The following is a 25,077-nucleotide window of genomic DNA, read 5'->3' as shown; positions in this document are numbered from 1 at the left end:
TTATCCTCGTTTTGCTTTTGTTGGTGTTCATCTTATGTCCTCCTTTCAAGACACTGTCCATTCCGTTCACCTGCTCTTCCGGATCCTTTGCTATGTCTGACAGAATTACCATATTACCATGTCATCGACAACCCCCAAAGTTTTTATTTCTTCTCCAGGGGTTTTAATTCCTACACCAAATTTTTCTTTTGTTTCCTTTAGTGCTTGCTCAATATGCATATTGAATAGCATCAGGGGTAGCCTACAACCCTTTCTCAGTCCCTTCCGTACCACTGCTTCCCTTTCGTGCCCCTCGACTCTTATAACTGCCGTAAGGGTTTGATATTGCCGTTAGATGTTTCGCCAGGTGGTATAAAGGGTGATCCTCAATAAAACCGACAAACTACAGGTACGGATTTCTGACTGGAAATGAAGGGGGGAAGGTCATCTGAACATGTATTCAGTAATGCATCATTGCTACGGCAGATGAGGTTGACGAATGAGAATTTCTCTCACCACGTGCCGTGTGTTCCTTGCGTTCTGCAGGCTGTGTGATTGACACAGCGTACTTTAAGCGGCAGAATACTCTGCTATTCATGTCAGGAGCAAGCTGAGATAATGTCTGTGTACGGCCGAGCAGATACAAACCGTCGACAGGCAGCACGGCTATACCAAAACAAGTACCCGCACGTCCACGTACGACATCACACAACATTTCAAGCCCTGTTTGGGCGATTGTGATCATGGGTCCTTTCAGACAGACGAACGTGCAGCGGTCGGCGGATTGTGCGTGGAGGACCGGGCTCTACAGGGTATGAGACGAACCCTCGTACAAACTTCAGGCAAGTGGCCCGTCGCCATGGTATAAGCCGAAGTACGATTGTGTATACTGCATGTCAAGCGCTACTACCTGCAACGCGTGCAAGGATTATCGGCAGCGGATTTCCCTCTATGGGAAGAATTTTGTCGATGGTTTTTGCACCAGACCATCACAGTTATTGGATTTCTGTCATGAGTCCTCTTTACCGACGGAGCCATCTTTACCAGAACTGGCTTCATAAATCTGCGTAATCGCCATCTGTGAACTAAGACGACACGTGGGCAGAGAATTTCCATTCGTCAGCGCCATCCACCGTGGCAACGATGTATTTTCGGGCACATGATCATTGGACCTTTTTCCTTCTGTTTTCAGGCAGAAATCCGTCCGTGTAGTTTATCTGTTTTATTAATGTTCACCCCATATCAGTGTATCTATGTTGCTTACAATAGGTCGTAGGGGAATGATTTGTTTGTGATTGTTTGGTAAGCCATTGAACATTGGCGGAGCAGGAGATTCCTGTATGCTGGATAGCGGGAATATCTTGTCCGCAAGTAAAAAAAAGTTTCAGGATCATTCCGTAGTTCTTGCATGCCATCTCTCTCCACTTTCGGGATATTTTTCTTTGCCTCTGGTGAGCACACAGCACGTTTCCCGACGTATCTCTTCCGTATCATCTATGAGTATGATGGAAATAACTTGTTTTGTATCTCTGGTGAAATCTCCAACGCGCCCGGGTTCCCGGGTTCGATTTCCGGCGGGGTCAGGGATTTTCTCTGCCTCGTGATGACTGGGTGTTGTGTGATGTCCTTAGGTTAGTTAGGTTTAAGTAGTTCTAAGTTCTAGGCGACTGATGACCTCAGAAGTTAAGTCGCATAGTGCTCAGAGCCATTTTTTTCATCAGTCCCCTACAACTTTGAACTACTTTAAACCTAACTAACCTAAGGACATCACACACATCCATGACCGAGGCAGGATTCGAACCTGCGACTTTAGCAGTCGCGCGATTCCAGACTGAAGCGCCTAGAACCGCTCGGCCAAACCAGCCGGCTGTTTATTCTCCTGCAATAGAGAACGTCCGTAGTCCCTCCAAACCTCCGGACACAAGGATGTACAAACAAAAACGAAATCTGTGGTTACAGAACACTGCATTGCTACAGGGAACTAAATGAAACATGAATAAATGGAAGTGCTAAGAATCAATCGTCGTTTTGGGAATGTGTTGTAAAGGAGGTTACTGAAATACGAGTGGCCGACGATCTGACAAATAGAGACAGTGGCCTGAATGTCAGTAAAGCATGGGACCCAGCGCTCAGCCAACTGCAGTCGCGGCTTCGGCCAAAAGCGACTTCCGACCACGCCGAGGGCATCAGAAGTAATGAAGAGTCAGAGCTGGTGCCGAGTACTTTGCGATTGCGTCCGCCCACTACTCCACCCTGCACGGCGTGCGCCTGGGCAGTGAGAAAAGGGGTGGCGTGTGGTAAGAGTACAAATGAGGCGTGTATTAGCGAAGACGCTAATTCTACAGAGTATTAATCGCTGTACAGCGCCACCCCTTAGTTACCGCTAACCAGTAGCAGATTTACTGTATGTATAGGCTCTAACAGCAATGCGGTATCCAGGTTAAAAAAACAAAGAACTACAATGTGGCTCACACTGGTAATACTACAGTAAGTTATACTGACAAGACGTTGCCTACTCTCAACGACGTAATCTGTGTGACTTGAAATAATCGTCTGTACCCATACAACGACGTCACGTAAGATTTGATATTCAGCTTCTCACGCTATGGATCACACCACAAATCGCTACGACATCACTATGTACAAAAGGATGGACACAATAACACTTTTCGTGGCATAATGGGGTCAGTGGTACCTATCTGGATATTAATAACAGAAACGAATCTGACTGTCGGAGTTCACTAGCTAGCATCAGTCACCAGAAAAATACTAAATACGAGAATGTATGGTGAGTAGGAATGATACACTACTGGCCACGAAGATGACGTGCTACAGACGCGAAATTTAACCGACAGGAAGCAGATGCTGTGATATGCAAATGATTAGCTTTTCAGAGCATTCACACAAGGTTGGCGCCGGTGGCGACACCTACAACGTGCTGACATGAGGAGAGTTTCCAACTGATTTCTCATACACAAACAGCAGTTGGCCGGCGTTGCCTGGTGAAACGTTGTTGGGATGCCTCGTGTGAGCAGGAGAAATGCGTACCATCACGTTTCCGCCTTTGATAAAGGTCGGATTGTAGCCTATCGCGATTGCGTTTTATCGTGTCACGACATTGCTGCTCGCGTTGTTCGAGATCCAATGATTGTTAGCAGAATATGGAATCGGTGGGTTCAGGAGGGTAATACGGAACGCCGTGCTGGATCCCAATGGCCTCGTATCACTAGCAGTCGAGATGACAGGCACCTTATCCGCATGGCTGTAACGGATCGTGCAGCCACGTCTCGATCCCTGAGTCAACAGATGGGGACGTTTGCAAGACAACAACCATCTGCACGAACAGTTCGACGACGTTTGCAGCAGCATGGACTTTCAGCTCGGAGACCATGGCTGCGGTTATTCTTGACGCTGCTTCACAGACAGGAGCGCCTGCGATGGTGTACTCGACGACGAACCTGTGTGCACGAATGGCAAAACGTAATTTTTACGGATGAATCCAGATTCTGTTTACAGCATCATGATGGTCGCATCCTTGTTTGGCGATATCGCTGTGAACGCACATTGGAAACGTGTATTCGTCGTCGCCGTACTGGCGTATCTCCCGGCGTGATGGTATGGGGTGCCATTGGTTACACGTCTTGGTCACCTCTTGTTCGCATTGACGGCACTTTGAACAGTGGACGTTGCATTTCAGATGTGTTACGACCCGTGGCTCTACACTTCATTCGATTCCTGCGAAACCCTACATTTCAGCAGGACAATGCACGACCGCATGTTGCAGGTCCTGTACGGGCCTTTCTGGATACAGAAAATGTTCCACTGCTGCCCTGGACAGCACATTCTCCAGATCTCTCACCAATTGAAAACGTCTGGTCAATGGTGGCCGAGCAACTGGCTCGTCACAGTACGCCAGTCACTACTCTTGATGAACTGTGGTATCGTGTTGAAGCTGCATGGGCAGCTGTACCTGTACACGCCATCCAAGCTCTGTTTGACTCAATGCCCAGGAGTATCAAGGCCGCTATTACGGCTAGAGGTGGTTGTTCTGGGTACTGATTTCTCAGGATCTATGCACCAAAATTGCGTGAAAATGTAATCACATGTCAGTTCTAGTATAACATATTTGACAATGAATACCCGTTCATCATCAGAGACCAATTTGCGCTTTGTCGTTTTGTGTTAGGGCCGTTGTAATAACACCAAGTCTCCTCATTAGTGATGGTTTTTTCCAGGAAACAACTATCCGCGTTTTTCATTTCAGTCAGGTCATGACAGACGTGCTGGCCACGTTATATTTGGTCAGCGGTCAAGATGGGCGTGACAAACTTTGCACCAGTGGCGGATGCATACGGGGGTAGCGCGGGTAGTTGTATTTGTACTTTCCTATATAGCACGCTCGTCTTCGTCATTGTATTTTATACGTTTCTGTCTGGCACATAGATAGCTAACACATACCTGCGAGAAAAGTCGCGGCCATTATAGTGATCTCGATACGTTATTCTGTATGGTATTTGTTGGAGAAAAGTCGCAAATATTCATCGTTTTTTGATCATAGAACCTTCGATACGTAGCGTTATAAATACTGACTATTCGCCGAATAGGAAACTAGTTTACATTCAGAAGCAGAAATATTAAGATGAAGAATGAATAAGTAAAAAGTCCTAGTTGTAGCAAGTGCAAATGTGAGAGTGATCAGTTGACTGTGAAGTACTAGTAATAGTAATTCTTAGTAATTTATCAGTAAAAATATTGTTACGAGACTCTTAACAATATTTTTACTAACAACGTAACAATAGTTTCCCATACCTAACTCTTAATACGAGAAACTATTGATGAGTGTATCTTCAGTAATAGCGACTTTCGAGAAGATTCCTAAAAACGCATTGTTACTATGTAGGACCTCTATCGAATGCACTAAAAAGGAACGGAATCGACAATAAATGTTCCACGCACGTAAATTTCCGGATGACGTCATCACTGGAAACTCGCCCTTATATTATGCCTCGTAAGGCCTCTCGCTTTCACAGTAGGTACTTGATCACACTCCATAAAAGTCTGGAAGCGAACATTCTTGCACCGAATGTGTGATTATCCCGGCTTTAGCCTGCAGCGATTAAGAGAAATTACGGAAAACCTAAATCAGGACGGCCGGATGTAGGTTTCAATCGTTGTCCTCCCGAATGCGAGTCCAGTGTGGTAACCAAAGCGCCATCTAGCTCGCTTCCAGGACAGATGGTGCAATTTTCGTGAAACAGTGTATAACTGCTAAAGATGTTACAGCTTAATTGGAAGGTAATCAGTAAATAGTGACGTAGAGCATTTGAGAATACGATGTCGGAATATTCCGTTAGCGTGATGAGAGACAGAGAGAGAGAGAGAGAGAGAGAGAGAGATCTGGTAACGTGGTCCAGCAATCCACTCGATCGAACGGAATTTTGAAATTACTGCGTGCGCCACTGAGTGTGCATCAGGATGAATTGCTGCCATTCTTTTATTTCTGCGAAATAATTAAATTTTTGCTGGGAAATTATTTGTAAATAGCAGAGTGTGCTGTCTTTGTTCCCGCGACTGCTCCCCGCTATTTCTGCTTGCAGCGTGGGCTTTGCGACTGTTAAAGCCATCAGTTTGACGTTCGCAAATAGATCGGCACTAGTTCCGTCTCACTTTACGAGCTACATATCACGATTAATTTACTCCCACTGTAAGTTATTTTGTGTCCATTTGAAATGATCATTCCGTAAAATAGTTGTACTGGCGATGTTATCTCAAAACAAAGTTCCAAAATTTTTAAATGATATTCCTGGTAAAAAATTAACTATCATTTATTTTATGTATGTCTTTGTGCTTCCACATTGTAAAACAGTATCTGGCTTCGGTGTCTAAACATTAAACAAAAAGTAATGTTGCGGAGTGCAAACTGAAGTGACGAATGAGATCACCAAACTTTAGCAATGATAAGTCCCGTCGATATCCAGATCATTCGAGACGGTGCAGTCATTTGGGAATTAAGTTTCAGTCCTCTGATAACCTCTTCGTCAGTATTACCTAAGTATAAATTTTCACGTTTTCTAATTTTTCTGCATCTTTCCTGAGGCAGTCAAACTTTGAAAACCACATACAGCTACGTTTTCCACGTTCTTTATTCTCCTTATTGTGTGATTGGAATAGCCTCGCGGGATAAGCCGAGCGGCCTAAGGCGCTGTAGTCATGTACTGTGCGGCTGGTCGCGGCGGAGGTTCGAGTCCTCCCTCCGGCATGGGTGTGTGTGTGTGTTTGTCCTTAGGATAATTTAGGTTAAGTAGTGTGTAAGCTTAGGGACTGATGACTTTAGCAGTTAAGTCCCACAAGATTTCACATACATTTGAACATTTTTTTGTAAATGGAATAGGTGACGATTCCTACAGCCATCTCCGATTCCCTCTTTTATCAGACTTTTGCTTCATCGTTTGCCCCGTCCGACATACGCTAGCTGGTAAAAAGAAACGGGACACCAGTTAATGGACATTAGCTCTCTAAATGCCGCGTGCGTCACAATCTCATTAGATTCCGCGCGCGAACCTGGGTACCGCGTTTCCAAAATGACACCATCCGTACATTTTTGTGTTTATTATCACTTGTATGATGTCAGTACAACATAAGCATATTAAACGTCACAGAAAAATAATATTTATTTTAACTTCGGTACCAGTTTTGGGAATGAATACGTAACTATCCTTTATATTATAATGCAAATAGTTTTGCTTTCAGTAATACATAAAATTGAATAATTACAGTGTAAATCATATACATATACCTGTATTTCTCATTTCAACTGAAACTAATGACATTAGAACACATATAAATATGAAAACAATAAATATCAATCGCTCTGCACTTCTATTTCCCCATCTTCTCTTCGACGACAGCAATTGCAAACTACTTGGCGTGTTGAGTGATGCTCACATACAAAATATTTGCATGTCGAACGAGGTACGGCAGTCTTGCTATTCTTGTGTCGACCAAATTCCTGGCACGGATCTACTCTTTTTTTCATTCGATTGTCTCCTAGATTCGCTGTTAGTTGGTTCTCGGTAGCCTGAGGGAGTTGTATCCACTGAAGAGCCAAAGAAACTGTTACACTTGCCTAATACCGTGAAGGGGACTTGCGAGCACGCAGACGTGCTGCAACACGACGTGCTGGAGGGAAGTGACAACACCAATAATACAGGGTTGACCATAAGTGTGCAGGAGTACGAGAGGGTGGAGATTTCTTCTGAACAGCACGTTGCAAGACATCCCAGATATGCTCCATAATGTTCACGTCTGGAGAATTTGGTGATCATCTGAAGTGCTTAAACTCGGAAGAGTGATCCTGGAGCCACTCTGTAGCAATTCTGGATGTGAGGGGTGTCGCATTGTCCTGCTGGAATTGCCCAAGTCTGTCGGAATGCACAAGGGACATGAATGGATGGAGGTGATCAGACAGAATGCTTACGTACGCGTCATCTGTCAGAGTCGTATCTAGACGTATCATGGGTCCCACATCACTCCAACTATAGACGCCACACACCATTACAGAGCCTCCATCAGCTTGAACAGTCCCCTGCTAACATACAGGGTCCATGGATTCATGAGGTTGTCTCTATCCCCGTACACGTCCATTCGCTCGATGTAATTTGAATCGAGACTCGCCCGACCAGGCAACATGTTTCCAGACAGCAACAGTCCAGTGTCGGTGTCGACGGGCGCAGGCGAGGCGTAAAGCTTTGAATTGTACAGTCATCAAGGGTACACGAGTGGGCCTTCGGCTCCGAAAGCGCGTATCCATGATGTTTCGTTGAACGGTTCGCACAATGTCCCTTGTTGATTGCCCAGCATTTTGCAGCAATTTGCGGGAGGATTGCACTTATGTCACGTTGAACGATTCTCTTCGGTCATCGATGGTCCCGTTTTGCAGGATCTTTTTCGGGCGGCAGCGATGTTGGAGATTTGATGTTTTACGGGATTCCTAATAATCACGGTACACTCATGAAATGGTCGTACGGAAAAATCTTCTCTTCATAGCTACGTCGGAAATGCTGTGTCCCATCGCTCGTACACCCACTATAACGCCACGTTCAGACTCACTCAGATCTTCACAACCTACCATTGTAGCAGCAATAACCGATCAAACATCTGCGCCAGCACTTGTTGTCTTATATAGGCGTTACCCACCCCACCGCCTATTCTGCCTGTTTACATATCACTGTTTTTGAATACGCATAAGTATACTTTATTTTGGTGCTTCAATGTATACATCCTTTGGCAAATTGTTAAGTTTTGCTCGGTCTTTGTTGTGTTATTTAAGGAGCCCCAAACCTATATTTTCCAGGAAGGCCTGTCTACTACGTGTTTGGTCTATATTAGTCCACATCCACAATATGTGTGCACTTATTACTGCGATTTCCAAAAATCTAAAGAATATTGCCAGCGGCCACCTTTTCGTTTTTCTTGAAGGCGAATAAAGCGAATACTTTCGGACAACTGTATCCACACCACCTTAGTGTAGTTGTAGTCCGTTATTGGTGTATGTTTTCACGTTTCTGTGTCTATTTCCTTGCAACCATGCGTTGTACATAACAGGAGGACACATTTTTTTCTTCTTCGGCATATAGGGTGCCAGGGTGAAACGGTCCTGAAATCCAACAGCGAAGAACTCCTTTCTCGGGATTTCAGATCCAGAAAGTCTGAGGGAATTTCGTTTCTATCCTTTTTCATTATACCGAGAAATGTTACACCGTTTTCCAGACGAAACTATGGCAGTGGATTGTTAGTGTAGTAGTTGTCGATGGTCACAATTCTTAGAGAACCTGAGATGGGCTGAACCAGTCGCTTGACTATGTCGAAGTGTTTGTTCCGTGTAAAGTAAGGGCTTTCACTTAGTTTCTCTGTTTGCAGCAGTATATCTCAAAACTGTACACATAAAATGCTCTACTGTTTCAGGCCGTACTTTGCCGGCTAGGCAGGCATATATTAGACTAAACTACACGGACCTTGTAAGGGAAGCAGAATTTTATCAATGGATACAAATTCTGAAATGAAGTACGTATTCTTACTGTTATTTGTTGCATATCTCCCTAATGGCTGCTCGTTTATCATACTTTTGTCGTATTCCCCTGCTCCCCCTCTCATCCGACCTGATGTTTCTCACTAGGAACATATATCTGCGATAGGAAAACGCTGCTCGGCAAGGCATCATCCTTGTACCATTACATTTCCAAGCTCTTCGGGCACAGGCGAGGCTAGTTTTGTTGAGAGTGTTCGAGAATAGAGCTTCACAAAGAGAGATTTCATTTCCGAAGATGAAGTAAGCCTAGAATCTCTTTCCCTCGTGTACTGAACTGTACGTCTCCGCACTGAAATATATTGGTTTGTGTAACTACGAATTTGGTCAATCATAGCCGGCCGCTGTGGCCGAGCGATTCTAGGCGCTTCAGTCCGGAACCGCGCTGCTGCTACGGTCGTAGGTTCGAATCCTGCCTCGTGCATGGATGTGTGTGATGTCCTGAGGTTAACTAGGTTTAAGTAGTTCTACGTTCTAGGGGACTGATGATCTTAGATGTTAAGTCCGATAGTGCTTAGAGCCATTTGAATTTGTCAGTCATATTTGTAGGAACGAATGTCATAAACGCATCCAATTCCGACGAAATATCTCTGCCCTCACGGGTGGGGTTGGGAATAATGTTATTTTGGTTTCTGTTTATTCGACAGACATAAGGAATTGCTTATGCAAAGGATTTCCCGACCTTTTCCGACGTAAACACAGTAAACATTGCCTTAAATATCGTCTAAGCGATTGAAATGCTCGTCCACGGATTGTTCCAAGCGACAATCCACGATCATACTTTCTTCGCCCCCCCCCCCTTTTCACTTTTATCGGTGAAATCTCATGGAGGCTCTACCCCTTCATCCTCGTCCTCAGACAGCCCACTAAGTATTTGAGGTACAACTTCACCATGTAAATTGTCCCTATTCCTAGAAAAGCAAAAGGGGGCAAACAGGTAATTATATGTATTATATAATTATGCGTATTATACTTAGCGCAATCTGCAGCGACGGTTAGCACATACAATGGCAAAAGCAAAGGGAGATAGGACAAAGTAAATACGTACGTGATTGACCGCGCGCGCTATGGAGTGCCACCTGTGCGACGTTATCAGTTCAACGGGTGATTTCTCAATGTCTATGCAAGAAAGCCGGAGACATACACGTGCAATACTCGGGGGAAGTGCGAACATGGGAATTCCTATAAACAAGGAGTGAGGTGACTGGGGTCTAATACGTACATCAGCGAACACTGGGTTTGTGGTACTCCCTGCCGCCGCGCATTGTTTAGTCTGTTAACACGGAATGTGGTCACCTTTCGGCTTTATCACGAGTTTAGCTGTGCTAAGGACAGGTTCAGTGAGGGTCCGAATTTCTGTGAAGGATTGGCACCCGATTCTTCTTCAAGTGCAGGAACTTGAGAAACTAGTGATGTTTGACGCTGGTGTCTGAAGTGAAGCCGACGTTCTAACACGTGCCGAAGATGTTGCATATACTTCAGGTCGGGACTATGGGTAGTCCAGTACATTTCACGAATGTTATTGTCCACATATCGTCGCCTTAGACATGTTGCTTTATGACCGGGTTCACGGTTACGCTGATACAAACGTTCATTACTTCGAACAGTTCCTCTGCTGTACGCAGTACACAGTGCCGTAGAAGCTGTTCATCTCTTTCCACAGTTACCACTTTCACAAATGCAATAAGGATATTGCGCAATAACCACGAGAATACACCCATACGGTCGCACAACTTTCTCCCTAATTCACTGTGGGCGCATCGGCCAGCTCGTGTCAATAGACCGCAATAGCGCTTTGCAGCAGATTACGTAATCGGAGAGTTCACAGAAATTCCCTGAGAACAGGCGGCGGTTTGTGGAGAGTGCGGTACAATGCTGACGTAGGCACCGGTGTTTCGGAGCATAGCGTTCAACATCGTTGAGCACGGGGTTCTGTAGCAGCTGCAACATCAGTTGCTTGGTGACCACATTAACGGCCTTAAATGTTACGGTTTTATTCGTATCATTAGTTTTTGTATTTAGATAGTTAACTCAATGTCTGGTATTTTTATTATTTTTGCGTTTTTTTCAGAAAAGACTGAAATCGATAGGGTTCTTAGCAATAGTCAGTTATACAACATTCATTACTTGTTATAATATGCTATTGAAAAGTACTCTTTTTTCCGTTAGCCCTGTTTTCATCACTGAAACGAATTCTGTAAATGCTACCACAGTAACTAATTAATACTGTGTATGTGTACAGTCTTTTGTCAGATACTCTGCATTTGCCTACCCACGTGTTTCGCATGCATCTTCAAGAGCCTTTTCCATATTTGAATTATATGTGGATCGTGGTTAGTGGCTTTAAACGGGTGAGAAACATGGACTCTGAGAAAGCAGGACGACAGAAAAACTGTAGCTTGCGAAATTTGGACATGGGGCAGAATAGAGAAGATCAATGGAGCTAATGAAGTCAGGAATGCGGTACTGAGAAGAGCTGTAGGGGTTCGTAGGATGTTGCTCACAGTGGAGAATAAGAAGCTGAAATGGATGCGACAAACTTGAAGCGAGTCTGCCATCTAGTAGAGGCAACTGAAGGTTTTATTCCGAGGAAGAGAGGGAAGGGCGAGGAAGATATCAGATGATGGATAAGTCAGTAGACTGCAACAAGGGTACCAAAGAATGAACAGGAAAGCAGAGAAGCGAGAAAAATGGAGGGCTATGAAGCCTGAACCTGCCACCGAGCGAGGTGGCGCAGTGGTTAGCACACTGCAGTCGCATTCGGGAGGACGACGGTTCAGACCCGTCTCCGGCGATCCTGATTTAGGTTTTCTGTGATTTCCCTAAATAGTTTCAGGCAAATGCCGGGATGGTTCCTTTGAAAGACCACGGCCGTTTTCCTTCCCCATCCTTCCCTATTACGAGCTTGAGTTCCGTCTCTAATGACCTCGCTGTCGACGGGACGTTAACCACTATTCTCCTCCCCCTCCTCCTCCTCCTAAACCTGCCGCAAGGCAGATAACCAAATGATATCTCTCTCACGTTCTGTGCTATTTTCTAAGCAGCAGTCAAACCAGCTTGTCTGAATAATAAAAACATAAATACTATACATCTGTCACTCACGGCTGTTTGTTTCTTTTGAGTACACCAAACTGCTCGCCCGTCTAGCCGCGCGGTCTAACGTGCTGCTTCCCGAGCGGGAAGGTGCGCTGGTTGGCTCAAATGGCTCTGAGCACTATGGGACTTAACATCTGAGGTCCGCAGTTCCCCAGAACTTAGAACTACTTAAACCTAACTAACATCCATGCACGAGGCAGGATTCGAACCTGCGACCGTAGCGGTCGCGCGGTTCCAGACTGAAGCGCCTAGAACCACTCAGCCAGGTGTGCTGGTCCCCGACACCAATCCCCCCGTCGCGTTAGTGTCGAGGTCCGGTGTGCCGGCCAGCCTGTGGATGGTTTTTAAGGCGGTTTTCCATCTGCCTCGACGAATGTGGTCTGGTTCCCTTTATTCCGCCTCGGTTACACTACGTCGGCAATTGCAACGCAAACACTGTCCCCAACTATGCGTACACCATAATTACTCTACCACGCAAACATTTGGGGTTACACTGGTCTGGTATGAGACGTTCACGGGGTTGTCCACTGGGGGCATAACCGCACAATAACGCTGGGTTCGGTGTGGGGCGGCGGTGAGGTGGGTGGACTGCTGTGGCCTTTTGTGGGGTTGTGAACCACTAAGGGCTACGGCGGGACGAAGCCTCTCTGTCGTTTCTAGGTCCAAGGTTTAATACACAATACACACACACAATACTAGAATTACATCAAAGCTAATGCCACCCTTCAAGGGCTTAGATCATTTCAGCTTATTTTCAAGTAAAAATATTAAAAAATTAAAAAAAAATTCAGATCCCTCACAAACGATATAACAACAATTTGTAAAGGTAGAACTATAGGGAGCCTATATAAGTTTGTTTTCTTTACTATTTTGTTTTATTCATTTTATTTTGTAGTAGATGTGAATACAATTGTAGTAGATGTGAATACAATTTAATAATATATACATGGACACAAAAGTTTAAATTGATTTTTCCGTATCCTTGACCTTGGGTTTCTTTGTTATTTTGTTTTATTAATTTTATTTTGTAGCACACATGAATAAAATTTAATAATATATATTTTCTGGACACACAATTTTCAATTGCTTTTTATGTATCCTTTACCTTGGGTTTTGCGTGTTTGACGAATGGTACGCCATACTGCTTTATTGTTTTGAGCTGCAGTATAAGTCTGATTTCAATCTTTCACTTCTTCAGCCTGTATGGAAAAAATCAATGACGTTAAACGGGCGAGCTATTATAAACCGCTGTAACCGAGATATACTGCTTGCGATAAAAATCGGAAGTTTATTTAACGCAAGATCACTAATGTCTAGTGCTTGCTTGTGAGTTTCTACTGGTTACAGACTCGTTACAGAGTAAAACTTACGTAGAGAGAGAAAGACATTTAACGCATCAACAGCTGTCATGTTGTTAGTCCATGTTGTAACATGTATTCTGAACAGTTTCAAATGCCTTTGCAGCAATTTCTTCTGGTGAAATAAAATGACCCTTTTGATTCGATGTCGTTCATTGCCTTGCGTACCAGTTTCAATACTTCAGTTTCTCGTTTCTCGTTGCATCCCATTCCGCATCACCTGTTTGGCGGCAAATGTGAGGGAATGTTAGTCGAGACGTCCGCAGTAGTAGCTAGGAATGATGTCAGCCCACGGAAAATGCCGAACATTAATATACAATCTTCGTAGATCCATAGTTGAAATGGAGGACAGTGGGACGTCAGCTGGTATAAATTTATATTAAAAATGAAGAAATTCCTCCAGCTGTATTTAAGGTGTCGATTTTATTTTGGCAACTAGTTTCAACGTTGTAACAACGTCATCTTCAGGCCTATACACTTGTTGACGTCACTTGGTTAGTAACCACCTGCCACAAGGAGCACTTCCGTATCTCACCACTGACTTCTAGTATCAGCCGCACGCAGTTAACGTCAACCAGAGTATGGGCCTGAAGACGACGCTACAACGTTGAAACTAGTTGCCAAAATAAAATCGACACCTCAAATGCAGCTGGAGGAATTTCTTCATTTTTAACATAAATTTAATATACAAGTACCACACTTCATTATGTTCACTCAAAATCTTGTTCAGAAGTACCTCTGGTCGCGGCGCTACCACCCTGCTGCTCTCTCGCGGCGGTTCGCAGAAACGTCTCGCGGCTGCTTGCTGCGCCTTGCAAATGATTTCGTGCGTCAATCAAACGCCATGGCGGGCCGGAAATTTCATTTGATCTCTGAAAGAAAGTGTCGTTCCATGCATTTTCCTCTGAAAAGCTCCACAAGAAGTTCGGAAATTTAGTTTGCGCCGCCCGGCGGAAATTTGTCTAAGCGAATTTTCGATTACGTCGATAAGTTCGTTTGACGTCGAGAGAATTGCGGGCTGCCGCCCTCGTATTGAGACCGACAACTTTTTCTCGTGCCCCACCACTGGCGTCTGCGGGAGTGCTGGAAATGAAGCGAAAACGCCAAGGGCGAATTACAAAATTACTTTCGGCATTTTGTTTTAAGAGTTTTCCTAAGTCCGTGGTGGAAAATCAAGTGAGCCGTTACACAGATCCGAAGTCCAGCAGACGAAAGTTTATTCCGTGTATCCATCACACAGGTAATACGCAGATGTTAAGTAACACTTCCCATTTCCATCCAAGCTCTTCTAGTGCAAGCGCTACTGAAATTTTGGAACAGTAACACGTATATATTTTGCAGGGTAGTAAATTTGTAGTCATGCGACGTTCAATGGCATTACAAAATTGTTGCCATTAGCAGTATCGATATTATGTTCATTATGAACTTCTCACTGAACTGAAGATAATTTACATCAAAAGAAGTTTTGAATCACCCCGGTTCCCAGAACTCCTGAAGATAGATGTTGACTGTGGATATTATATCAGAGACACAGTCCCATTGACTGTTCAGAGATTCACTAAACCCGCCCAAAGATGTAAATAACCATGCATGAGCAGCACCTATTAGACGGAGGGGGTCCTAAGCCGATCAGTTAGTGCCTCGCTCAAGTCACTCAAGGTCTACTATTGCAGTGGATAACCGCTACCTACGGAGAATGGCTCGGACGAACCCTGACAGCAACGCCACCATGTTGAATAATGCTTTTCGTGCAGCCACAGGACGTCGTGTTACGACTCAAACTGGGCGCAATAGGCTGCATGATGCGCAGCTCCAACGTCCATGGCGAGGTCCATCTTTGCCATGATGACACCATGCAGCGCGGTACAGATGGGCCCAACAAAATGCCGAATGGACCGGTCAGGATTGGCATCACGTTCTCGTCACAGATGAGCGTCGCATATGCCTTCAGTCAGACAAACATCTGGAGGCAATCCGGTCAAGCTGAACGCCTTAGACACACTGTCCAGCGAGTTCTGCAAGGTGGAGGATCTCTGCTGTTTTGGGGTGGCATTGTCTGGGGCCGACGTAAGCCACTGGTGGTCATGGAAGGGGCCGTAACGGCTGTACGATACGTGAGTGCCACCCTCCGACCGATAGTGCAACCATATCGGCAGCATATTGGCGAGGCATTCGTCTTCATGGACGACAGTTCGCGCCCCCATCTTCCACATCTTGTGAATGACTTCCTTCAGGATAACGACATCGCTCGACTAGAGTGGCCAGCATGTTCTCCGGACATGAACCCTATCGAACATGCCTGGGATAGATTGAAAAGGACTGTTTATGGACGACATGGCCCACCAACCACTCTGAGCGATCTAAGCCGAATCGCCGTGAGGAGGGGGACAATTTGGACCAACAGTGCCTTGGTGAACTTGTGGATAGTATGGCGCGACGAATACTGGCATACATCAATGCAGGAGGACGTGCTACTGGGTATTAGATTTACCGATGTGTACAGCAATCTGGGCCATCACCTCTGAAGGCCTCGCTGTATGGTGGTACAACATGAAATGTGTGGTTTTCATGAGCAATAAAAAGGCCAGAAATGATGTTTATGTCGATCTCTATTCCCATTTTCTTTACAGGTTCCGGAACACGCGGAACAGAGGTGATGCAAAACTTTTTTTTATGTGTGTTATTGATCCAATACGCAGTATATCACGACTTAAGTATATCTGCAAACCAAATAATACAAAGATAATTGCTTTGAAGCGAAAAATCGAAAATAGTAGTAAATGAGAATCTTTTAGAACAAGTATCCCGCTTCAGTTATCTCGGATGTGATTTTAGTTGCAACTACAAGGAAGACATTCAGAAGAAAGTTATAAATATCACGCTATCTCTGGAACAATTGAAAGAACTTTGGGGAGAAAAACAAGAAAGGAAAAACAAATGAAATTCTAGAAGGTTATGGCTGTACCTACTCTTGTATATGGTTCAAATGGCTCTGAGCACTATGGGACTCAACTGCTGAGGTCATTAGTCCCCTAGAACTTAGAACTAGTTAAACCTAACTAACCTAAGGACATCACAAACATCCATGCCCGAGGCAGGATTCGAACCTGCGACCGTAGCGGTCTTGCGGTTCCAGACTGCAGCGCCTTTAACCGCACGGCCACTTCGGCCGGCTCTTGTATATGTTTCCTAACCATGGACAGTAAAAAAAAAAAAAAAAAAAAAAAAACACATCGCGTATAAAAGCAGCAGAAGTGAAGTTAATTGGACATGATAGGGGCTGTAATAAAATTGTTGGAATGAAACAATAAGAACAGATTTAAAAATCTTTTCACTTAATGACAAGAGAGAAAAGAATAGAATGAAATGAAAGGGTCATGTTGATAGAATGCCGGACTGCAGATTGCCAAAAATGATAATGACTTATCGGCCGACCGCAAAGAGAAAACTAGATAGACCTCGTAAGTGGTGGATGGATGGATGATAGAGATCTGAACAGCTGATTAGAACACTTAATCCTTAGAAAGAGTTAATAATGATGATGTAATTCTAAGTTTCTAATGAAAGGTAAGAAGATCACTGAATTTTTTATTCTTTTTTAAATTTCGTAATCCAGTTCGAAAGAACCAAGACCACAGCCTCTGGTAGAAATCTTATTATTTCGGTGACCTCAGCTTTCAGTATTCCAAAGGTTCAATAAGACAAACATGGGAAGCAGGCTGCAGTATATATACCCAAATCACGCGAATTGGACATACATCACGACAAATAGAAAATTATAGCGCATTGCACTGACATTAGTTCACAAATATGCCAGGAAGCAGCCAGTTTGTGCACAGAATTGTTAATTATTTCGTAAATGGAAGTCCATGTAAGACCTGTCAATGAAGCTTACCCTGCTAAAGAGAGAACTAACCACTTCAGAGCGTTATAGATGGTTAACAATTGGTACCAAATGGTCATGTAACTACACCATTTTCCCATGTCATGGCACACAGACAGTGTGCGTGGGAAATGCTGTATCGAGGCTTAATGCCTGAATTTTCAGCAACCAACATCACATCAGTGCTTCTAAGACGCCTAACACATAAGGAAAAATTTTCTGGAAGACAGACAGACGATTTCCGACTGTCGACCAGGAGGTGACCCAACTGCCACTAGAGACCAGGGGCTGCTCAGGTCTTTTCACTTTTGCAAGACAAGTGATAGAAACTAGGCCTAGCCGTATCCTAGTGCCTGGATGGTGGAAATACTACTACAATAGGTTGTATGGAATCAGTGTACATAGATAGGGTCAATGTGGAGGCATGGCAGAATCCCTGAAAGGACATATAGTGATTGGCATATCAGTGACTACACCATGAATAAAACAGTCCGATTTGTTGGTGTATCAATGCCAACTGCCCATCGTGTCTACAAGATATGGTATACCACTTGCAGTTATGTAATATGGCTTCAGAATACTAGTCGTAAAAAGGTCTTCACTGACAAGGACGGGTCACAAATGTCAAACATGGTCAATGACAAACGGTTTCAAACTCCTAAGGAATTGCTGCTGGCGCTGAATGCCAGTCCACCTCAACAAGTTACTGAAGGGAAGATAGCGATAGCAACTCCACGTAAATGACGACTGGAGTCAGGTACTTTGCAAATGGCTATGGTTCACAGCAGCATATAAGGCTGCATGTTTTCAGTGGGTCAAACAACACAGTATCTGTATATTAGTTGATTGGAGGCATATACTGTTTGTCCACGATGTGGATGGTTGGAGGCGTGCCGTGGTGGTAAAGTGGCTGGCATACTAGACTTCATACAATGAAGACTTTCACGACCGGATGTTTCAGCTGCCGAGAATTCTTCCGGTTTGTATGGCCGTGGTCCATGGAACTCTTCTATCCCTGACGTTTCGTCCAAAGCTACGTTGGACATCTTCGGAGGTGCTCCTGGTTGTGCTGAGCCTTGCCGACTGTGGCGAAACATGTACTTCAGTCGAGTGATCACGTAGTGAAATTTTCGGAAACTGAAGTTTTATGTACTATGACGAACCACTATCCACAGCTATACAGAGAAGCCATCGAATTATATAAACACGTGGATAATTTTAATAGAAAAGAAAAAGCTATGAAACTCTGCGATATATGGACAGTGGCACTACATAATCGATGAGAAGTTTTTATCTTTGACGTACTATGATTGATAGTTATATTCTATCCTTGAGAATGTTTATCTCTGCTGTCACTTGAAATCAAGACACGCCCACTTTCCACGGTATTTAGGCCGTTCTTCGACGTCCGACTTGTCATTCGGCAGTCTCAGCCTCCGAAGATGGCCGACGTAGCTTTGGACGAAACTTCAGTGACAGAAGAGTTCCATGGACCACGGCTATACAACCCGGAAGTATTCTCAGCATACTAGACTTCCTTTCTGAAGCCTGCCCCCCCCCCCCCCCCCCCCTCCACCATTAAGACAGCTATGGCGAGTGAAGCGGTGGGAGAAGGTCAAAGCGAACTTCTTCCTGCAGTGTTGCGACGATTACCCGTGCTTTATGCTTATACGACGAAATTAGAAATGACGTACGTGAAAATATTGGCAACTCTCGGAGGTATATCAATATCTCCAACCAGAGCCGATTTTCTCCGCTACTGGCGCTACCACTAAAAATGGTCTTTCTACCGTGTGAGATCCTTCGATGATTCAAGAACTACCTCGAGTCCACTGCAGACTGAATGAGGCGCTTAACTTGCAGTTTGAGGGTGTGTAGTTCAGGCCGTCAAACTACAGGTTAAACGCCTCTTTCAGTCTTCGGTGCACTCGAGGCACCTCTTGAATCATCGAAGGACCTCACAACGATAGAAAGGGGATGTAGTTCAGGCCGAAATGGAACCTGAGGTATTACTAACCAAAATGTCCTCGGCCTCGGTTTCGAAACCCGCCACCACTTAAATGTTGATTAATAATTAGGATTGGCTGCCGAAGACTTCCGGCATAAGAAGTCACCCTCATTCTGCCAACTGCCTTGTCAAAAAGGGCGGAGGAGCGGACAGAGGTTCAGGGCACTCTCTTGTTCTCAGGGTGGGAAACTGCCCCTAAATACGGAAGAATGGGCAATGATTAACGCATGAGGATGCAGAAGCCAATGGAAACCACTACATTAAAGGCAATTAAGGTGTACGTGTAGGACATGTGGCCTGTAACTGAAAAAGAGTCATGATCATCTCTCCGATGGCAAAAGATTGCAGAATAGTCCTCCATTCGTATCTCTGGGAGGGGAGTGTCAAGGGGGAGGTCACCGTGAGAAAAAGATTGAATAACCAACGAAAGGATAACGTTCTACGACTAAGAGCGTGGAATGTCAGAAGCTTGAACGCGTTAGGGAAGCTGAAAAGAGAAATACAAAGGCTCAGTCTAGATGCAGCAGAGGTCAGTGAAGTGAAATGGGAAGAAGACAAGGGTTTCTGGTCAGATGAGTACCGGGTAATATCAACAGCAGCAGAAAATGGTTTAACGGGGACAGAAGTCGTTACGAATAGGAAGGTAGGGCATAGAGTGTTTTACTGTGAACAGTTAAGTCCTAGGGTCGTTATTATCAGGGGCGACAGCAAGCCAACACCGACAACAATAGTTCAAGTATACATGTCGACGTCGCAAGCTGAAGAAGAAGGTATAGAGAAAGTATACGTGGATATTGAAAGGATAATAGAGTACGTAAAGGGAGATGAACATCTAATAGTCATGGGAGGCTGGAATGTAGTTGCACAGAAAGGATTAGAAGAAAAGGCGACAGGAGAATATCGGTTTGGGACAAGAAATTAGAGAGGAGAAACACTAACTGAATTCTGCAGTAAATTTCAGCTAGTAATACCCTGCTCAACAATCACAAGAGGAGCAGGTATACTAGGAAAAGGCCAGGTGATATAATAAGATTTCAGTTAGATTACGTCGTGGCCAGACAGAGTTTCCGAAATAAGATATTGAATTAAGGCATACCCAGGAGCAGATACAGAATCAGATCACAATGTAGCAGTGATGAAGAGTGGACTGAAGTTTAAGAGGTTGGTTAGATAAAATCAATACGCAATGAAGTGGGATGCTGAAGTACAAAGAAATGACGAGATACGCTTGAAATTCTCTGAGGCTGTAGATACAGCAATAAGGAATAGCTCAGTAAGTAGTACAGTGAAGAGAAATGGACATTTCGGAAGAGGGCAATCACAAAAGTTGGAAAGAAAAACATAGGTAAGAAGAAGGTAACGGCGAAGAATCCATGGGTGAAGAAATACTGCAGTTGTTCGATCAAAGAAGGAAGCACAAAAATGTTCAGGGATATTTAGGAATACAGAAATATAAGTCACTGAGGAATGAAGTAAATAGAAAGTGCAGGAAAGATGAGACGGAGTCACTGCAGGAAAAATCTGAAGAAATCGCATCAAAACAGTCAGAGGACTGATAACTCCAAAAAAAGTTGCACGCCGAAGCTGGTTATGATGGAATGATGCCTTTTTTGCTAAATTTCATGCACGTTGGTGACACGTATAAACCAACCTGCCTTGTAAACAGCTTTCCCAGGCTGAGCCACATCATACGACACTACAGGGCCTATGGGCATGGGCCCAGTAAATTCATGTGGGAGGATCCTCACAATCAGAAAGAAGGTGGTCGTTATACAGGAGGCATTTGGGCGCTGTTTTATTGGGGGGTCGGGGGGGGGGGGGGGGAGGTGGAAATTGTGATTGGTTGATTTGATGAGGAAAGAGTCTTTGAGAGAGATGATTTAGGTGATAGGAATGTCGGGTGGGGGCCATACTCTCTGATTCCAACAGTAAGGGATTTGGCATTTAGGATCTGAGAATGAGGATGGTCATGAAGAGCAAAGCGAGTAGTTACCCTTGTCGAGGAATCGACCTCGCTGGATCGCGGTCGATCCACAGTTTTTCGGCTGTGTTTCTGAGACACGAGCTAAGCAGCTGATCGGTATAATCGATTTCTGAGTGTTGTCGAGGGGGCAGCGGAGTGAGGTGAACTGGATAGTGGAGTTGTGGACAGAGCAGCGAGCACCAGCGTCGCGTGGCCTTCTGCAAGTAACTCTGCCCACGAAGAGAGGTCGCCCCTAGCCTAGCAGTACGGCACCGCCGAGCACTGACGCATGCTGCAAGGAGGGTGGTGTACTCGGGAGCTGGTGACGAGGTTGACAGTGCGGGGCAGAAGCTGTAATCGTCAGCTGTTGTTCGACTATCCTATCTCTCTGTGCGTGGATTGTCAAGGCATCAGTGGGACAGAGGAACGAGCAGCTGATGTTCTACTACGTGGTAAGACAGACGGCACGTAAATCTGGGCAATCGGCAGATTTAAAACAAATGAAGCGACATTTTTTATATGTGCTAGCGATCATAATTAAAGTGTATTGATGATCTTATCAGCTGTAGAATGTGACTGTCAGGGAAGTGTGGCTCCCGCCCTAATGTAGCTAACGCCAGGTAGTTTCATAAACTGTGTCCAATTTAGAAAAGATACTTGGCACTCGTCCGTCAAAACAAAGGGGACATTCTTGCAACGCAAGCCATGCAATGGAGCTGCGTTTCGTGTAGCATTCGGTGTTAACCGAACATAATAGCTCATTTTCCCTAAAACTGACTGCAATACTGTGACACTGCGGGGAACTGGCAAGTCTCGTGTGACTAACAAATGCGACTGAAGAGGATGTACACCTTGACTGTTTATGATCTGACCAAGATACTGCAACTCAGGTTTAAAAGAATCACACTTGTCCAGTCTACACGTTAGTCATGCATCAGGTAACAGACGAAACAAGGCACGCAAATTTCCAATATAATCTTAAGGTGTAAGGCCTGCTACGACAGTATCGTCCAAATAGTTTAAACAGTTGACATTTGTGCAGTCAGCTGTTCTAAATACCGTTGGAAAATGGTGGGTACGGAAGCACTGCCAAAAGGCAAACGTAAAATTTAAGCAAGACCTAATGAGTATTTACTACTCCCACTTTTTGAGATTCTGCATAGAGCGGTATTTGAAGATACGCGTCGTGCAAATCAAGTTTTAAAAAATAGCGATCGACGCCTAATATGCCCATGAGATCCTCTGGGCATGGCAATGGATAAGTATCAGTCACAGTTTGTGGGTTGACTGCAGACTTAAGGTAACATAGAGGCGAATGTGACCTGAAGGTTTGGGGAGCAAAACTAGTGGGCGTGCCAACAGAATAATGCTGTCTTGCAGGTCTTTACGTTCAGCAGCAACTTTGTCCGGTAATGCAATGGCAACAGTTCTGGCCCGGCAAAATTTCGGCTGAGCACTGTCTTTCAGAGTAATATGTGCAACAAATTTATTAACCTTGCCTAAAACTTCAGAAGAGAGTTCAGGGAATTCTTTGAGCAAGCTAGCCACACTGTCTTTTACACTGTGCGGCTGATCCCGTCGGAGGTTCGAGTCCTCCCTCGGGCATGGGAGTGTGTGTTTGTCCTTAGGATAATTTAGGTTAAGTAGTGTGTAAGCTTAGGGACTGATGACCTTAGCAGTTAAGTTCCATTTTTGAACATTTGTGTGTGTGTATGTGTGTGTGTGTGTGTGTGTGTGTGTGTGTTTTGCATGGAATGCAGGCACCGACAACACATTGTCCTGAATGTGAAAGCCAAACAAATCAAATGAATCAAGATCAAATATGTTCTCACAGTCGCCTGATTTTAGCACCGTAAAAGTCACTGTTCACGTATGCATGTGATACGTGGCACGCAAAGTACAGTCGTGGACAAAACGAGTGAGACCCCTCGCCTTTTCGGTATGAGAACCCGCACAGCTATAAAGTCTGCTACACAGCATAACAGACAAGGCGACGAAGTGCTACCAACATACTATGCACAGGCGTGAAATTGAAAAACTATCTAAATTTTGTGACACTGTTTTCAACCATGTGTAAGCCTGTCTTAATGCTGAACACAACACGTAAATATAGGATATAAATGAAAGAAGAAACGCTAATTAGTATGAACTGTACTAACAAAAATGAATTTTAGCTTATCGAGATAACATAAGTGTTTTAGTAAGACAAAGTACCCCAGATTGTTACGAATTAGCAACATATTATGCGCATTCGGCCACGTTTAGACCAGTCTACTGGATTACCGTTACTGACCTACCATGAAAGTGTGCAAATTTAGCAATGCATGAAGATTCATAACCAAATTCAGTTAAAAATCTTTCAGTGCCACATTTAAGTCAGTTCAGTTATTGGCAGAAGCGAAAAAAGTACGCAGTAATAAGTATGAAATTCTACAAGTGTTTCATATTGACATCCGTAGGGCGCTAGTACAGAATAAAGATAGCAATAAAACGTATTGGGGGCGCGAGAATTTCTTAAAATTGGTTTACTGATAGGCTATGTGCCTCCATCAAGATCAGAACCGAAAACAAACCAGTAGCAAACACCTTTCACTACGCTAGCAGACAACCCAGGCAAACAGCCCTCTATTATTACCTCATACATGAATAGGCCGACAATTTCGCAATGAAAATGGCAAATTGATCTGCAGTTTATGTTGAATAGAGCTTTCTGGACTCAAAAACATGAAATTTCTACCTTTATGTAACCGCTTATGTGAAAATCATTCGGGATGTTTATCGAAATAACAAAATACTGTTATTAGCGAGTAAATTTAGTAGGATAATTCTGCACCACCCCAGGAAATAAACGTCATCATAGCTGCCAAAGGTATTCTACAATTCCATTATTTTCGTCATGGCAGCGACAACAACAACCGTTTCGAAATTGTCTCGAATGGAAAACAGCCCACAGTTGCACTAAATTATGTTTATTTTAAACCTTGACCATGGTTTCTGCTGTAATAATATAGCCTTCTTCAGACGTCACACACTAATAAATGAAAAATGTCTTGGCCCAGCAGCTGCGTCAAGACCAATAAAATAAAACAACTTCAACATACAAAATGGTTCAAATGGCTCTGAACATTATGGGACTTAACATCTCTGGTCATCAGTCCCGTAGAACTTAAACCTAACTAACCTAAGGACATCACACAACATCCAGTCATCACGAGGCAGAGAAAATCCCTGACCCCGCCGGGAATCGACCCTGGAACCCGGGCGTTCAACAGACATAAGGCTGTTACGAACAAAAGTAAAATTACAGATGGCACCGCATGTCCTCCGCCACTATCTCTGTTAAATTTTTTTATTGGTCTTGACGCTGCTGGGCCAAGGCATTTTTCATTTATTTGTGTATATGACTCCTGATGAAGGGTATTATATTTTTATAGCAGAAACCATGGTCAAGGTTTAAAATAAACATAACTTAGTGCAACTGTGGGCTGTTTTTCATTCGAGACGTATTGTACAATGTTTCGAATTCTCCATTAGACTTGCCACAGCCAGCAAATTTTCATTAGCCAAAGTGTTTCTTAAGCTAGCTGGCAATGGAAATGCTCGCACTTCTAAAACGCGAAAACGCGGTGGCATTAATACTGGGATCTGAATTAACCACGTGTATAGGAAATGGATTTTATTTGCATTCCTGTAAAGATGAATTGG

Source organism: Schistocerca americana, chromosome 6, assembly GCF_021461395.2.
Source record: "Schistocerca americana isolate TAMUIC-IGC-003095 chromosome 6, iqSchAmer2.1, whole genome shotgun sequence".
Taxonomy (NCBI): domain Eukaryota; kingdom Metazoa; phylum Arthropoda; class Insecta; order Orthoptera; family Acrididae; genus Schistocerca; species Schistocerca americana.
This window is presented reverse-complemented; position numbering follows the sequence as displayed.